The following is a 13,924-nucleotide window of genomic DNA, read 5'->3' on the forward strand; positions in this document are numbered from 1 at the left end:
GAGAAACATTGTTGCTATGGATTTATGTTGCGAGTTGCCTCAGTTGCCTCAGGGGTAGAGCGAAAATCTGTATGCTTTTCCACTATTGTATTCGACGTGGGGAATTATGTAGAAAAAAATGTGAGATTTAAGTTGATAAGAGGGTCCGCTAAGCTGGATGTTACTAAAAATAAAACGTACATATGTATATGTATATATAACAAAAGTTATGAGTGGGCAGTTGGATTATTAAAACCAGGGGAGAAGTTTGAAAAGTTGACATATAAAATGAACAAAAAAACGATTTAATTTTATTATATTTACATAAAAGTCTTTATGTTGAATAATATAATATAGATATTAATATATACAAGTTAAATGCTGTCAACTAAGTTTGCTGCTGATAAAATATACCGCCTACATTTGTACTACTCTAATTTTTATAAGTTTCTAAGCTAGTTTTCCTTAGGGCTTTTAAAAAGTTGCACAAAAGTAAATTAAAGAAGATGAAGGCAACCAACAAAACTGAAAATATTTATGATAAAACAGCGGAAACATGAGACGCCGAGCGCAAGACACAAAGAGAGCAAAGCGAAAATGAATTTCTTAATATGTAGCGCATCACAAAGGAAGAATATTTATGAAATTAAAATCAAAAAATGAGTAGAATTTAATAATTGTTCCAGAGCTCTGCAGAGTAAACGCTTGAGTTTACCTGAGAACATAAATCATACAAACAAACCAGAAAAACTTAACTTTAGGCGGCCAATAAGAATTTTAAATGACTTGAAGCACATTCAAGAATCTGATTTGAATTTCGATTGCATTTTGCTGTCAACACTTGCAAAAGTTGTTGAGGTAGTTCGTCAACTTGACCAAATGCCAAATAAAATAGTTCATTTGGCTTTGGCCAAGGGGAATGATGTTCATTTGAATGTCTCTAAAGCTGCCATAACTGTTTGTAGTTGTTCAAATTCCATACATATTTAACTAACAATTTGCATAAAATGCATAATCACTGAGCTGAGTGGGCGTGGCGCGTGGGTCTGCAAATGAGTAGCCGCGAATGTTGACAACGCACTTCCATGTAATTGCATTAATTGGAAGAGTTCCCAGTGCTGGCGCACAAAGGCCAGCTCATATGAAAATAAGTTTAATTAACATGTAATCAGAGTCGCAGCGGCAGCTCGTAAATGTATATATGTATGTGTATATATTTTGAAATTGGCATAAATTTAATTTGGCTCCAATTTCCCGACACGTTATCCTGTATCTCCCGTGTGTGTGCGTGTGTGTGTGTGGCCTTTAAAGGAAATATAATTGCGTAATAAAAAACAATAAAGTTAAGACTGTAAAATCAACTGCATAAATCAGCCAGCACCCCCCCTCTCCCTCTCTCGTTCTCTCTCTCTCTCTCTCTCTTGGCTCGCTCGTGCGTGCTGCCAGATGCGAGCTAAGTGGCATATCAATGCGTGATTACGTATACGCCGCTTGTGCCCCACAACAAATTGGGGACACTGGCCATAAGCACGGGTCCTGCTGAAGGGCGGATGCCGGTTGGCGGGAGTGTCGGGCGAGTGGGGTTGCTCGCTTCATTATGCCGAATGCCTACGTGCACTACTTATTTATCAAGTGATGGCGACGGCGGCGCCTTTATTTATGCGCCAAGTGCGTCGTCCTGCGTCTGTTTCCGCGTCATCAGCGTCTGTGCAGGACAGCCAGAAGGACGCTATATAAAATGTACAGAGCTGTGCTGCACATCTCTCTCTCTTTCTCTTCCCGGTGGATGGGTGGGTGCGTGTTAAGCGCGTGGTGCTGCTGATAATGAGAAAAAAAAATGCTGCTGCCTCGCATGTCCTTAGCCCCCTGCTGCTCCTGCTGCTGCTGCTGCTGCTGCTGCTGCTGCTGATGATGTTTACGTTTGAATAATTTATGACACAATAAAAGTGTGGAAAAAAAACGCACTGCAATTGCCGCAAGGTGCAAAAGTCCAAAGCGTGGCTATGGAAATGCCATTTAGATACATCCTGTGTATAGCAATGCGCGACAGGCAACATCCTGTCTGGAGTCAAGAGTCGTTTTTATTCATTCAAAAAATATATATATGAAAAAAAGAAACGAGAAAGAAAATGATAATTGGCTACACACACACACACACACACACACATGGTCTCTAAAAACTGACAGGCAAAAAGGATGGACAGCTTAGGCAGGCAGCAGCTTTTCAGCTGGCAGCCAGGCCAGGACATGGAGCGTGTGTGTGGGCGTGTGGGCGTGTGGCCGGCCAGCCCGAGCCAGCGAGGCCGTTCTGGGCCGGCCCAGAGAAATCAGAAACAGTCGCGAACGGAAACTGTAGCTGAAAGTTGAATGGCATTTGCGGCATAGTTGCACAGCAAGAAGCAATATACAGCAGCACAAAAAAAAAGGGAATATAAATTGCCTCTTAAATATGGAATAAGTGCGCAAAAGTCGACAACAAGCGTGCAGCAGAAACAACAACAAACATGCACATAGATAAACTATATAGCCTGCTGGCCAAGATAAACACACACACACAGACACACACACAGACAAATAACTAAGATGTATCCGTTTGCACAATAACAAAAAGCAACAGAAGGCCCAAAATACAGATGAGTTCGTTCGGCCGTTTTATGGAGCGCACACTGTGATAAAGTCAAGTGGGCGTTTGCTGTATGTGGGCGTGGCCACCTTTGATACGTTTTTGTGTGCCCATTTATATATATATGTATGTATGTATGTGTGTGTTTGTGTGTGTCTGTTTTTTTCCGTTGTTGCTCGAATATAAAAGGAAAATGCCTTGATAACGCGTCACACGCCACGCCCCCGCCCACGCCTCAACACATTTGACAGACTAAACCACTTCGTTATTCGATTCAAATTTTCGTTTTTATTAAAGCCAAATGAATTTGACGTTGCGTGCAGCATCATCAAAAGCTTATCAGGATTTATGTCCGACAATCAGCTAAATGATTATTCAGTGCTGCAAGTGCTGCAATAATACTTCACCTTGCCACGCACGCTGCCATTCATTTATCAGCAAAGATTCGGGTGGGGTGGGGGTAAGGGTGGTACGGTATGTAAGGCCAAAAGGTCTGACAAATTGTTTTCCATTTAAATGAACTCTTAAAATATGGCATAAATTAAATGCAAATCAATTGATTTTTGAATCCGAGCAACTTGCGAGTGCTCAACAAATACCAAAAAACCTTTTCAGAGCGTAAAAACAGAAGTTATTTTACAATTTGAGTTAACAATTTATTTGTAAAGGGGCGGGTCGATGGGGCTGGGCAGTTAACATGCAGTTTTGCATGTAGAAAATGATAGATGGAAACTTTTCAGCATATACACTTTTATAAGTATCAATTTATATAGAGCGTAGAGAGAGAGAGATAGAGAAAGTTTTCAATAAGATAAAAGTAATAAAACTAAAAATAAATATCATTATTCGAAATTGGTTTGAATATCTATAAAAAAAAAACTTTTGAAATTGAAGCAGTTGCCACGATGATCAACTTTTGGTTTGTATAACTATCCAAATTCTCGAATTCAAGAGAATAACTTTGGACTACAAATAAATTGAAAATAAATAGAATATATTTGATGGGAGGATTGTAAACTACGAATGCATTAGAAATACATATTAACTTATTTAAAAATGCTAAATAGAAAGGTAAGAATATTCATGGGGAAAACTAGCTGCAAACTTTTCATGACAAAACCTAAAAAACTAACAACTGCCCGCAGCATCGTGACAGCGCGCAGTTAATATACGCTGACTGTGACTTTTATTCAAAAACTCGAGCTGTAGAATTTACAACTAATTAAAGCAAAAGGGAGTAAAGCGGGGAAGAAATAGCTGTAAGTGGGGTAGCTTGCCGATGATTATAAGGGGAGGCTATTCATATAAGAAAACACACCTATATGTAATATGATCTTATAATCTAATTTATGAAGATCTAGAAATCGATGAAATTTACTTGAATCAAAGCGTGTATATAGATGAGTTAACTTAGAACTTAAATTTTGAAACTGTTTAATAAATAATTGTAATTCGAATTTACGTAAAAGCAGCTTGGAAGTCTATCTGTAATTTATAATCATAAAAAGCAGAGATCATAACGCATTAATATTTGTCTTGAGTTATAGGAGGTAAGCTCGAACCTATCCCAAGCCTGAACACATTAACCCATTCTGAATCTCGGTTATCTCATTTATTTGTAGATTATAGTGTATTATTTATTGTAGATTTATTTGTAGATTATAGCGCTTCATCAGCTAAGGATGTTCTACAATCAAATATTATTTGCAGTTCATTTTTGAGCCCCAACGACCGTGGCAACTCCCTAAGTTATGCAATGCTATTTGGTATAGTGCATATTTTGGATCCCTTAGATACGCTAGGACATGCATGGGTATGTGGAGTAACCAGGTATTCGACCACGGATTATTGGTTATAATTTCGTAGAGAACATATTACTGTCTACCTGCATGCACCCGAGCCTAATTGAACATTCGTATGCACACGATGAACATGGCTAAATCAACTCAGATTGTCGTCCTGACCAGTAATGTATATATGTATTACATTCTATTGATAGCAATAGCAGTGAAAGATATTAAAAATAAACATTATTAAATATTCTTCAGAGTTTGTTTATTCTCGAAGGAGCTGCGGCCTAAAGCTCCTCACTTGAGAATTTAGAGGACTCCATTCTCGTGCAAGCATCTTCCCACCAAGTTAAAAACATCATCATGGGAATGTCTATATTTAACTGTCTACCCACGCCCAATAGGTCCTCAGGACCTTAGGACTGCCACTTAAGCTCTGCCACAAGGGCTGCTCACAAAAGTATGCAGCGAAAATGTAGTTTCATTTGAAAGAATTACTAACAAATTGCTTGACAAGACAATTGATTAGGGTGACCGTTTACCATCAATCTTGAGTCTGAGTCAGCTTAAGGCATTACTCAACATGTACGACATGTATTTGAGCATTGCCAACTATGCGTATGAGTAATAATGCATAGATTAGAAAAATGTTTCGAGTTGTTTGAAAAATGTTGTGTGACGAGCTATCTTAAGATATGAATATAATTTATAGTTGCTAGGTGTATATGTACTTCATATCAATATCGGATTAGCTATATATTTCCAACAGTTTTTAATATAAATCCAGTGATTTATCTTTTGCTACACATTTTAATACAAATTTGGTAATTTTTTTCAGCTCAAGCAAAAGGTATAAATTCTGTTTATATTGTATGCGGCTATCTCATAAACACGTTTCTCGAGCTGATAAGGAATTCGAATAAATTGTTTGGCATATTTTGTAAAGGCGATGTAATTGCTCTTCATCGAATATTCAGCTTTTGGCTATTTGGCTTAGCGTTGATTACCTTTGTACCGTAACACGGCTACAAAGAGATGCCTTGGCAGCTAAACAACAGCTTAGCAGCAGCAGCAGCAGCAGCAGCAGCGACGGCGGTACCAATTTGCACGCCAACCTGAAAAATGTTGTTACAAATACAAAGACAACAAAAAGTCATTCAAGATTGTGTCCTTTGCGGGGGAAGGGGACACGCCCCACGACTTTTGCCATGACTGGCAAACAAAAGTTGCCGTTGGCAAAGATATGCTAAAACACACACACACACAGGCTCGCTGACACCCACACACACAAACACTCAGGGATTCTCGCACACTCACACACACACACACACACATGTGTAACGTGTCGCTGGCATTTCGACTTCCATGGCCTTGCTTCCATTTTTAGGTAGCAGCGAGCATACACAGCGCCCTCTAAAAATCCCATTGCACATATTTCAAGCAAAAATTTCAATTAAGACTTTTACTCTGAATTCATTTTTGTTGCTGCTGTTTTCATTTTTTTTCTTCGCAATTTGTTTTTGCTGCCCGCCATTTTGTTTGTTTTCGCTGGTGCTCATTGTTGTTGTAGCGCTTTTTTTTTGGGAATGCTCTGCGCGCCTTGCTTGGTAATTTTGTATGTTATAAACGAAGCCAAAACACTTTTGTTTGCTCTAACCGGATGCAATTTTAATCTGTCGGAATGTGACAGAAACAAGCGGGGAGCAAACGAGCGAGAGGGAGAGCGAGAGCAGGAGTGAGAGAGCGAGACGGATAGAGCAACAGACGGAGCAGACGCATAAAATATTGACTGCCAAGCCACAAATACAAATATAAATACAAATACAGTTACAGCTAAGCAGCACAAAAGGCAACTAACGTGGCGGGAGGAAGGGAGATAGCACACATAATATTTTAGTTTTTGACCCAAAAATGTCAGTAGGACATGAGTTATCACCGTTGCCGTTGTCGTTGCCGTTGTCGCCGCCATTGCTGCTGACATCAACGTAATTGTTGTTGTTGCGGTTGTTGTTTTAGGCTTGCAGGTTGCTCTTTCGCTTTGCCTTTTGCTTGTGCTAAGTGTGTTTGCACCAAAAACAACAGCAACAACCACAACAGTTGTGCGTGTGTGTGTGTGGGAGAGCCAAAAGGCGGACGTCTTCGTGCGTAACTCGCGAGCACGCACGACACCCCACAATACGAATCCGAGCAAACGAAGGCGCTGATACCGCTGCCGCTGTCGCTGCTGCTGCTGCTGTCGCTACCATCGTCGCTGTCACCTCTTGAGTCGTTTTGGTGAGGCGACGACTGTCACTTCAAGAAGGAGCAGAAAAAAGGAAAGAAATCTGTTTCGGGCGTTTTTCTTGACACTGCTTGCCCAGCCCGCCCCTTTGCTAGCTCGACAGCCTGTCTTGAGTTGTTGCCTTTTTGCATGACTTATTTTGCGCTCACCTTTCGTACTGATGCTGTCGCTGCCGCTGTCGTTGCCGCTGCCGCTGCCCCTGCTGCTGCCCCTGCTGCTGCCCCTGCTGCTCCTGCTGTCGCCGACAGCAAAGCTGTTTAATCGTCTTTGTCCTTTTTAACTTATGCGCCGCCAATCTTGCTGTGCTTTGCTGTGGTTTTTTTCCACTCAACTTTAGTTGGCAACACTCTTTTTTGCGCTTTCTTATGTGTGCGTGTGTATATTGAAATTTCGTATTTGCATCTGTATTAAGTAGTTACACAAATACACGCATAGCAGAGTTCTTAATGTGTATAAGCATGTGTCTGTGAGCGCGCCTGTTTGTTTGTGTGCGTGTTTGTGTGATATTCTTCACTTTTGCTTTCTTTCGGTCGCTTGTGCGAACACAGCAGTATTCAACAAATTGTTTGCGCTCTTCTATCTCGCTCGCTCTCACTTTATCTATCCCGCTCACTTACTCTTCACACCTCATAGTTAGTTCTTGCTGCAGCTGGATTTCACAGTTAATTGAGCCGCTTTGCATTTACTATGATTTCACTCACTCACTAACTCACTCGTTGGCGCACGTTTCGCCACGCTTTTTGCAAAACTGGGTTTATGGAGTTTCAGGCATTCACATACAAAAACACTGTGCTGCGAGTTACGGTTTTTATTTGATTTTATCCGTGCGCCGTGTCCGTCTGCGTGCGCGTTCGCTCTGGATCTGATGCCACGACGATGCTTCGGTCTCTAATTGCGTTAAAATATTTTTGCTCCCACAACAACAGCATCCGCAACAACAACAACAGCAGTAGCTGCGGCGGCAACAATGATAGCTCACTGCGCTCTCCAATTTGTCTGTCTCTTGTGTGATTGCCAGCTGCTTCTTCTTTCAATTCGCACAGTTCAATTTCAAGTTGAAAAGCTTCTTGCTTTTTTTCTTTTTTTGTTTGAACCATCGACACACGCACACAGATACACACGGACACGGACAAGCATGCTAAATGTGACTTTGAATCTGATGCTGGCTCTGGAAGCTATTCCTGCTGTTCGCCTTTTACCGTTCAATGCGAACAGCAAACACGACTGTGACTTCGTGCTGCTGCTATACTGTTCCTGTGTGTGTGTCTCTACTCGTATGTTCGCTTGTATGTATGTACATGATTTCATGTTGCCATCTCGCCATTGTTGTCTCCCAGCTTCGTTGCCGAGGAGCGCTGAGAGCAGCGCTGCTTTCACACATTTCGAATTTCGGCGCAAGCTCAGTTTATTGTTGCCATTCACTGTTGTTCTCATTTCCCTTGTATTTGCTGTTGTTGTTGTTGTTGTTGTTATTGTTTTCGCTGCTGCGTTGGCATTTCTATACAAGCATTGCTCCTTGTTGCGCTCAGCATCTATTTTTTTCTCCCTCTCCCAATGCTACTGCTGCTGCTGTTGCTGTTGTTGTTGTCGCTGTCGTTGTCGCTAGCTGATTTCTCACTGTTTTACTTCGTGTTTTGTGTTCTCTCGTTTCCCAGGCCCGCGAGCGTTCGCGAACAGCAGTTCAGTTGCCAATATTTGGCGCCTTTGAATATTTTTTAGCGCATAAAGCACAATCAAATTGAACTGAATATAAATATGAATTGTTGACGAAAACTTGTTTGCTCTAATTTTAATTTTAAAAAATATATAATTTATAATATAATTTATAAAATATAATAATGAAATATTAATTAATAATTTAAATTCTACAATAGATCTATAGAGAAAGTTAACAGAATATAAGTTTATATACATATGTACATAATATATAAAAACTTAGCTTTAAATTCAAATTTAAGATCTATTATATAATGAATATATTTATATTTTTCAAGTTAGAGAAAAAAATGGTGAATTTAAATCAATTCTGAATTTACAAAAAATATTGGTCAATAGTAAAACCTCCACATTTTAATATCCCCATAGCTCGGTATGGGGTTCGGCTCATTTATTATTATTATGGTCCTGTTTTTTGTTTGTACCGGTTCTACACTTAATAAAAAAAAAAAAAAAAAAACCTAATTATAGAAGGAACTACGGATATTTAAATGAACAATTCTAAATTTAAATTTACACATAATTATATAATCATAATCTTAATACTATGAAAACCATATACTTACACTTATACTTATAACTCATTTTTTAAAAGGCTGTCGATCAAGATGCTCAAAGAAGAAAGACGAATAGTAAACCAAAAAAATGTATTAATATATTTCAGTTGATAATTTGTGAGAGTGATATCTGTTCTAGATTTACGTTTGTACCATATTCATTCTATATTTCTAATATATTTATTTTAAATTTCGCTTTTAGTTCAAGTCATCTTATTTTAAGCAACATTTTCATATCTCTTCGCCAACTCTTGAGAGTCGAAAGCTTGTGCAAGATTTAAGCAGCGCTAATTAGTTTATAATTAATTATATTAGTATTAATTTAAAGGCCGCGTGAAACGGGGTCAGTTTTCATTTCAAATTTAATCAGTTGTGGTAACAATCACAAAATAAAAATGGAAGTTAAGCAAACGCAACTTAAGCGAAGCATAAATATTTGTTTTTGTATTTATATTTATGCATATATATTTATTTATATATATATATATATATTTTTTTTTTTTTTTTCATCCTTTTCTTTTATTTTGAACGCTTTTTATGTGTGCTTGACACAACACCTTGGCTGAGTAGTCCGCCCCTGGGCGTGTCTCTGCCACTCACTTCCATTGTTGGCTATGTTCCATATTATATATATGTATTTATATATGTATGTATGCATGTTTGTATGTATGTATATATGCATATGTATATCCGTATATGTAATTTGAATGTATGTGTTTTTTTTCTCGCATAGTTTGCCGGCTGACTGGCGTTGTTGTGCGTGGTTCTCTATTGTTGACGTTGGCTCTGGCTTTCGCTGTGAATGTAAACGTATGTGTGTGCGAGTGTGTGAGTCTGTGGATGCGGCCTGTGGTTGTTTCTGCACTTGTCGAGCACCTGGACGAGCTCTGCTTGTTGTGTTGTTGTGGGTCGCCGGCTCTGGCACACAGTCTGAAGTGCAAATTTGCTTTAATTATTTCGTGGCAACGGCAACGGCAACGGCAACGGCAACTGCAGTACGCGTCATCATCTACCTGTCAGCAACCACGCCCCTCTCTCTGAGGCCGTCCTTTAGCCACGCCTGCACCCCAAACAATCCACAAAATCAGTTGTGGACACGAACATCAGCATCGCTGGCGACAGCGACATTTAGTTGCGCCCGCGAGCTGAAATTTTATATTCTGCTTGCGAACTCCTTGCCGCACAGGTGTCCCTCCAGCCGCTCACCTGGCGCATTGCACTCTCTCTCTATCTGTTGACATGCATCGGGCAGTATGTGTGTGTGTGTGTTTTTTTCTTTTCTTTGTCTTGCTTGTCGAAGCACAAAGTTTCCTTCTTTCTGTTTAACGACTAAATTTGTTGAAGATTAGATTTAGATACGTCTTCTTTACCCTTTTTCCTGTACTAGAAATTTCCCAAAGGGCTGTAGGATTTCGTTGTATTGGAGATGAACGCGTGACAGATGGCATGGTTGCAATAGTCTAGCTCTTTTTATACTCACTCTTGGGAGCTAAACTTGATAAGCTGCAATTGCGCATATTATTAATTCTTTCTGATCTACTCGGCTGACTTCTGCTTGTGGTGCCTCGATAGTTTATGCGGTGTCTGCACACCGATTTCTCGCAGTGCAACGCATCGCATCCATAACTGTGCCACAGTCCAGCGGACAGTTCGTCCGCCCACAACCGCTGATGCCGCATCCGAGTGTGTTGCCAAATCGCAGTTGCTGTCGCCGTCGCCGTCGCCGTCGCTGTCCACATCGAATGTCGCATCGTCGTCCTTTTGCTTGTGCTCGTCGTGCTCTGTGCCTTTGACGCTTGACATTGTTGGCATTCGATATTGGCTGTAATTAGCTTTAATTGAAATTGCTCCTCCAGCTTCGTGATTTGGATTTTAATGTGCCAAATGCGTGCGTGTGTGTGTGTGTGTGTCTGTGTGTTTTGCGTGTACTCGTCTGTCTGTCCGAGTGAGTGTGTGTGTGTGTTTGTGTGTGATTTTGTCAAAGTTAATTTATGGCTAACTCTATAGCGACACCCTCTACGTCACCATCCAGCTAATGTTCCTCCTCCTTCGTTTTTCCTCCATATTCTGTTTGCCTCATTTGCTTTGATTTCCCTTAAATTTTTTAATGCCTGCTTTCGAAATATATTGTGAGTATATGGGGTCTCTATGGATGTTTTTCATGTGGCTTCTTTTCGGAAAAAAAATACCAAAAATTTTTTATATTTTATTATATTTTCTGGGCATAAATTCTTTATACTGGAAGATCTATATATAAAAGTTCCCATATCAAGACATGGAAAAAATATTACATTTTAAAATAAACTTAGCTTAGTTTTATAAACTGCACCTACGCATTCTTCGGTCAGCTACATCCATTGGGTTTATTTGTTGTTCGGTTTTTGATTTTCGTGAATTTGGTTTGCTTTGGTAGATTGATTGAAACGATTGAAGAAAACCCAATTAAATAAATGCAGGCAAAGCTTTAGTTAACACCAGTCCTATTTGCACAGTTCCGCTAGAGTGCCGTGTAAAAATTAATTTTATGTGCGAAAAGGTTTGCATTTTACGCAGTTTAATTTGAGTTCCAAACGATATTGATATTTCACTTAAAACATTTTCCGTATTTATGCAAATAATTTTAAATGCGAATTTTGATATGCAGCTACGGATGTGGTGACGCGACGCACAGCAAATATTTCATATGACCACGGGTACGAACTGGGAAACCCGAACTCGATTTCAAGAAAGATAATAAATTCATTTTATATTTCTTTTTTTTTTTTTCAATTTTCAATCAGTTGATGCAAATTAAAGAGTGAAAAATTGTTTCGCAGTACGCTTAAATTGTTAATGTGATAAAAGGCTATTAATTACTTTCAATTAAGCAGAGCCAAATGAAAATTTTTTTTATATGTAAAGGCATTTTTACAGATAAGATTTCGTTCAGCTGCAGGAGCTGTAGAGAAATTCTTTCATATGTAATGAGGTTGATAGTTCGGTAATTGATTTCTTCGAATATAAATTAAGTCTTATTAGATATCTTAAAGTCGTTTAATAGGGTGCTGATGAATTTTATTTGCAGGAATATAAGCGGATATTAAATTAATATTTCGAGTTAAGATCCAGAATTAAAACTCAAGATAAGGAGGATTGATGTCGAAACTAAAATTGCGCAGAGATCATCTAGCTCCATTGAGTGCCTAGCAAAGGTAGTTTCAAGCAGAACATGGATAGAGCACAGATGATATCTATAACGGTTCATGTGACAGTCCTCCAATGGACTCATCTAAGCACAAGCCATCAATATTAGCGGGCAACGTATAATTTATATAAAAATTGCCAAAAAAAAGTAGAACCACTCAAAGCAGATAAAATCTTAGAGATAACTGAGCGGCGCCCAAGCAACGCTGAAACACGTGATGTTCAATTGCCCCCAGCCATGCACTCACATGAAGAAAATTTTTCCATAAATTTATTATTGCCAGAAAAAAACATTGTTGTTAACTTTACATACTAATATATCTAGTGATATATCTGATGATTTGTTTGCCAAGTCTGTGAACGTCATTGCCCAAATGAATATCATTAAATGTTATTTAAATATTGAAGTTCATAAACAATTTGCAGAGTTGAGTTCCTATAGCATTTCCGCTGGCGTCAAGATTTATTTCCTTTATCGTGCCGAACGTGATTTGAAATCGGCATCGCAGATAACAGCAGACAAACCCTGCACCAGACACAATCAAATGAGCATTTGTTTTGTAAACAATTTTATCATTTTGATTAATGCCGACGACCACAGCGCAACATCGTTGATTTTGGGCCAAGTTCACATTTAATATAACCCAAAACTCTTCTAGACACGCTGTCTGTTCAAGGGAATTTTATATATTCAAATTTGAAGCGATATCGCATTTGATTTGCGCTTATCAAGTCTTGATAGGCATTTGTCGTAGAAAGAATTCGGAGCTTCATTGTGACAGCCGAATCAAGGCAAATAAACAATTTCGTTTTATTGGCTCACATAAAAGAAGCTGATATAAAATATCATAATCGGGCGATTGCTCTAGATCTATTCAATGATTAAATGCGATGAATGGAAATTTACCAAAAATTACTTATAATCAATCTGCAGCAGTTTGTGAATCTATTATTGTTGTATTTGTTGTTAAGTGTATTTTAAAGAAAACCATGGGATGCGATATGGATATGATTCTACTGCAATACTTTCTTAGATCTTAAAGATATGCAGTGTGACGTATTTGCAATAACTTTGAATTCCAACTGTAGAAGCTCTTGTTTTTCTCGCTTTGCCACGCTGATAAAGAGCATAGCTATTGGATTTTCTGGACCGACAATAATTGCCAACCGGACACACTCAAATATGTTAATTTGCAATTGGCCACGCCCCAGGCTGAAGAAAGAAGAGAGCGCTCACCTAAAAATATTTCACATAGATGTACAACTTGAAGAGACGCAGTAAAATTTTACATTTATAAATATATATGAATATATGTATATCATTAATATTCATATATTATTTACCTAATATATTTGCCTACTTTTAACATTTAATTTTCATTTAAATTGCTCTTTAATAAATTGCAATCCAAATCAAATATTCACACCCCTTTCACAAGAGTTATAATAAATCAAACAAATAAAAATATTTAACATTTTTGTATTGATTTATTACCTTACTAAACACTTTGTGCTCGCAATAAATAAACTTAAACAGTAACAAAAAAAAACAACAAAAATAACACACATTTTGGAAACATAGTTGTTGATTAACATTCAATCATTGGGAAATGTTTTAGGCTTTGACAGGTTTATTACGTTTTTATTGCGCTCGAAATGCAAATGGCCATAAATATGAATGGAAAATGTGAAACAAAAAATGTGAAGCGCCGCAATAAAAACAACAAAAAAATGTACTTTCGGCTGAAGGCAAAAACTAATTGAGTAAAGTCAACACAGTGTTAAAAAACAATCT

At 38.5% G+C, this 13,924-nt stretch overlaps 1 protein-coding gene across 2 annotated transcripts in view; it reads right to left on the bottom strand.

The window, feature by feature from the left end:
- The window catches only part of Nlg2 (Neuroligin 2), a 35,022-nt gene extending 27,118 nt beyond the window's left edge, over window positions 1–7,904 (bottom strand). For both annotated transcript variants that reach the window (XM_089256870.1, XM_030385393.2), the window contains exon 1: window positions 6,823–7,904. The gene's annotated coding sequence lies outside the window, so the exon portion shown is untranslated. The remainder of the gene's footprint in view (window positions 1–6,822) is intronic.
- Between the last annotated feature and the right edge of the window lie 6,020 nt (window positions 7,905–13,924).

Source organism: Drosophila navojoa, chromosome 3, assembly GCF_054131105.1.
Source record: "Drosophila navojoa isolate 15081-1374.11 chromosome 3, UAZ_NAV_1.0, whole genome shotgun sequence".
NCBI classification, from domain to species: domain Eukaryota; kingdom Metazoa; phylum Arthropoda; class Insecta; order Diptera; family Drosophilidae; genus Drosophila; species Drosophila navojoa.